The following is a 4739-nucleotide window of genomic DNA, read 5'->3' on the forward strand; positions in this document are numbered from 1 at the left end:
TGCCAGAGATTTCTGCGAAATCTCCTGCATTGTGCCATTAGTACATACTGTAGGAACTATACATAAAAAGATGCAGAAACTGCAGTTTCTGCATAAATTTAAATAAAAGAATTGCTTGATATATAGGCCCCTTAGACTCAAAAAACTCTCACGATTTAACCTCTCACCCAGATGTTTTCCCATTTTGAAGATAAATATTGACCAATGTGAGAGTTTACTGTTTAACTCTCACATTTTCTAAACTCTCACCCTATTACATTTGGCCCCTGCTGATGTTAAACTTCATCAAAAAGGGTAGATATATGCAGGGCTTCATACAGGACAATTGTGTATATTGACATGTGATGAAACTAAAAGAATGTCAGACCTGATGAGCCTAGCATTAGACAGACAACATATGAGGATGGATACAAAAGTCTGTGTCCTGACATAGTATTAGATGTGTATTGATTTTCTGTTTGTACAGTACAGTATGTACTAGAGCTCTTAGTAGAACACTGTGGAAAATTACAGCACAATTCATTATCTGCAAATGAAGAAGATGACGCCTACTGAAATTCACACTCAAGCTCAAGGAACCTCGTCATTGTTGCAGAACATCTAATTTTGAACTATTTGCATAGTCTACTGCATTTTAGGTAACCTCATCATTGTTGCAGAATATTTAATTTTGAACTATTTGCAAAGTGAATAGATTACTAGACCTAGTTCTTATTAGCCTTGTGGCATTCCTTGTTTGTTTGTATTAGGACATTTATTGCTAGCCATATTAGTGGGAGGGTATTGGGGGTTGACTGGATTAATTGCATACACATGCCAGCATTGTCTATTTAAGTTTCATAGAAAGGCTGTAGGCCCTTGGGCTGTGTAGGGCATAATTATTATAAGTGCATAATTTGTAAATTGCACTTGTGAAATGCACTTCTCATTTCTTACAAAATTCGGCATTATACCGGCATTAAACCGAAGTTAAACAGAAGGAGACCACTCTAACCTTACACCATTCCTTAAAAAGAACATATGGACAAAGTATAATCAAGAAATGTAAGTTCACAATATCTACACTACAAGCAACTGCTGTCTGCATCACCTGGACAATCTTCGCTGGCCTCTGTTTGCTCACTATAAGAATTTACACTTGCTAATATTTGTACTGACTCGCTCGTTTCACAAACATTTCATATCTTACTGTATTCAGTGCCAATTTCAGATTATTTCTTAGAAATAATGTCTTCCCACCTCTTTTCTTTCCCTAGCCTGTCATCTGTCTTCTAATTCAGTTTACTTTAATATTCCATTCTCCTCTTTTCCTCTGTTCAATAATAGTTTGGAAATTGGGCAGGCACATTTTCCTCCATTGTACTATTACTTGCTTCTCTGCAAATCTCCTGTACTTTCTCTAACACTCGTACTTTATTCCTACATCTAGTTTTCCTCCCCCTATTCAACTCATCCACACCATTATCATGTGTACTTCCCCCTCCACTCATTGTCTACCTAATCCTCTGCTCTGCCCCCTTTTTCCACCTATATCATTTCTCCCTTGTCTACTCCACCTCCTCCTTCCTTTATCTCCCCTCCTCTGTCTGCCGTCCTCCCTCTCCTCTCCCACTACTACATTTTCATTCTCTTCCACCCCTCCTATGTCCTACTACCCCACTGATAATCCCTCCTCCAAACCTCCTTTCAATGTCACCCCACCCTATCCCAATCATATTAAACTCCCTCCCTGCCAACCACGTACAGGTTCCCTTCCCAGCGCATAATCTCTCCATTACATTCATCTCAGCCACCCATATTAAACTTACCTTCTCGCTACAGCAACCCAAATAATCAAATTCACATCCCTCCCACAAACACTGTCCCTCTATCCTGTGCCCTCAGGAATGCCAGATCAGTTGTAACAAACTCGTACCCATCCATGACCTTTTCATCTCAAAAAACTTGCATCTCCTAGCCATTAATGAAACCTGGATTTCACCCTCTGACACCACTTCCCCTGCTGCTTCTCTCGTCTGGGGGCCTCATCTTCTCTCATACCCCTCGGCCTGGGGGTCACCATGGTGGTGGGGTAGGGGTCCTTCTATACCCCGGTTACTCCTACCAACTCCTACCCTCTGAACCATCTCTTACTTTCTCTACACTTGAGGTTCATGCTATACACCTCTTCCAACTAGTACAACTTAAGGTGCATACACACTGGGCGATTTTGTGACCAATTTAATGATAAAGATATCGTTATCGTTCAATTGTTTAAAAAATTGGGTGTTTTTTTGCAAAAAACGATGACCGATCACGATATTGCGCGCACCCGTTTGTTGTTTATCTGTGTCGTTTATCGCCAGTACATGCAGGCCGATTTGAACGATATCTTTGTGTATTTCATTCATATCGGTCTGTATTTTAGAAAACGATAAACGATGTTTTTGGTTTATTGCCACTCCCAGGAAACTCCCTTTCCTCCATCTTGTTTTCTTTGCAGAGCTGGTAGAGCTGAACGCTGGAAGCAGGAAATATTTATTTGCTCTGTCATAAAGTTACCAGAGGTAAGTAAAAAAGACCCCACTGTCCACCAATGTTTAAGGTGCTTTCGTTTGGCCTATTTTCCGGGTGTCTTCTTGCAAACATTACTAGGGGGACATGCTGCATGTGGGGATAATGCACTAGGGGGACATGCTGCATGTGGGGCTAATGCACTAGGGGGACATGCTGCATGTGGGGATAATGCACTAGGGGGACATGCTGCATGTGGGGATAATGCACTAGGGGGACATGCTGCATGTGGGGATAATGCACTAGGGGGACATGCTGCATGTGGGGATAATGCACTAGGGGGACATGCTGCATGTGGGGATAATGCACTAGGGGGACATGTTGCATGTGGGGATAAAGTACTGGGGTGGACAGTCGAAGGGGATTATTAACTGGGTCCCAATTTTGAATTTTTTTCAGAAATGTCTGGATCAAAAAATAAAACTTTCTGGACTGGTTTCATTGACCTTTACCGGTCAAACGAGTGCCTCTGGAAGATTGGGTCTAAAGATTATTCCAATCGGGTAAAAAAAAATAAGGAACTGGAGGACATTATGAAGTATAGTGAAGAACTTGATAGTGAAGTGGATATTGAATGGGTGAAGGACCGGATCCAGAATCTACGGACGGTATTCAAGAAGGAACACAATAAGTATATTGAAGCTAAACGATCTGGAGCAGGGGTCGATGACATAAAAAAGCCTTCACTGTGGTATTACGATTTGCTCCTGTTCACATTGGAAAAAGAGCCAAAGAATAAGACCAGATGTACCCTGGAGCCACATTCCCCTGATGTGGTCGTACAGGAAATGGACAGTCCGGCTAAGGTATTTTTTTTTTTTTTTTTTCTCTCCTTATTTATTTTATTTTTTTCTTAAATTAATTTTTTTTTTCATTTACTATTAAGGTCATGACTGCACATGTTGCCTGTGAACCTCTGTCCAGTGAGCACACAGAGGTGGAATTTGTGGCTATGACGAAGCCATCTGAAGCTCCAGCAAAGAAGAAGATGTCTTCCAAGGCATCCACCTGTGCTATTTCATGTAGTGAGTGTTTTTTAAAACAAGCAGAGTTGATTCGGAATCCCCCTGATTCAAATACAATCTTTGGGCAAAATATTGCCAGTGAAATACTGGGCCTTCCACCTGAACAGGTACTGCCTTTTAAACGTATTGTTTATATGGCGATGGTACATGCCTATCAAAGCGATTTGAAAATGACAAGTGCCATCGCCATAGATCCAATACAATAGTCCATCGAATCTGCCTCTGGCATTGTCCCTATCCCACAACATATAACCGCGTTGCCCCCTTACAAAATCCTCCTCTATCAAATCCCTTCCCCTATTATGATTCGCGGAGCCAAACACCAACACCTCCCTTCCAAAGTACCTCAGCCAGCGTAGTCTCGAACGCTTGGCAGAGTGCTAATGCCACTCTTCATGGTGACGATGTTGTTTATAAAGCTTAATTTGGTTTTTTTTTGCGTTTTTTAAAATTGGTTTAAAAAAAACTCACTCTTTGTTTATTTTGTTGTTTTTCCTATTTTGTTGAAAAATGGTCAGTCAGACATAGTGATGGCTACTATATGTCATTTGCTCAATGTTTCTAGAGCTTGTTGAGCTTATTTTTGCATACCGTCAATACATTGGGCATCTGTTCCTTGAAGCAGGTTAATGTTGACATGCCTTTTTTTGTTCTGTAGTGTACCAAAGTATTTGTCTCATTGTCTTTTTTCAATGGCTCAGTTGGAATTCTTTGCTCCAGACACACTCTTTTGCCTGGTAAAGGTTAATGAATACATAATGTATGTATATTATATAGTTATAATCTTTGTTTTCTACATAAAACTGAAGAAAAAACTAAATTAATTTTGTTTTGTCTTTACTTTTGCCATACATATTGATTAGTTAAATTAAATAAATGATAGATATTGATATATGCTATGCAATTTTCTGATACTTCATACTGGCATACTCAAACAACATTCAATAGCCTCCTGACGGTAGTGTTAGCTACAGTACCCAATGCACCTTCTCCGCAAGTTTATCCTGGTGGAGGATTCGTTTGGAAATATCCACTGGGTTAGTATACCGTGCATGTACATTTTGTGTTATATTTATTACAGGAAATAAAACAAAACTGTGAAGCATACAAAGTATAATTTATTGAAATACAGAAAGAGGTCAATGGCAAATGTAGAACTGT

The sequence above is a fragment of the Taudactylus pleione genome, unplaced genomic scaffold (genome assembly GCF_031769625.1).
Source record: "Taudactylus pleione unplaced genomic scaffold, aTauple2 ptg000201l, whole genome shotgun sequence".
Lineage (NCBI taxonomy): Eukaryota > Metazoa > Chordata > Amphibia > Anura > Myobatrachidae > Taudactylus > Taudactylus pleione.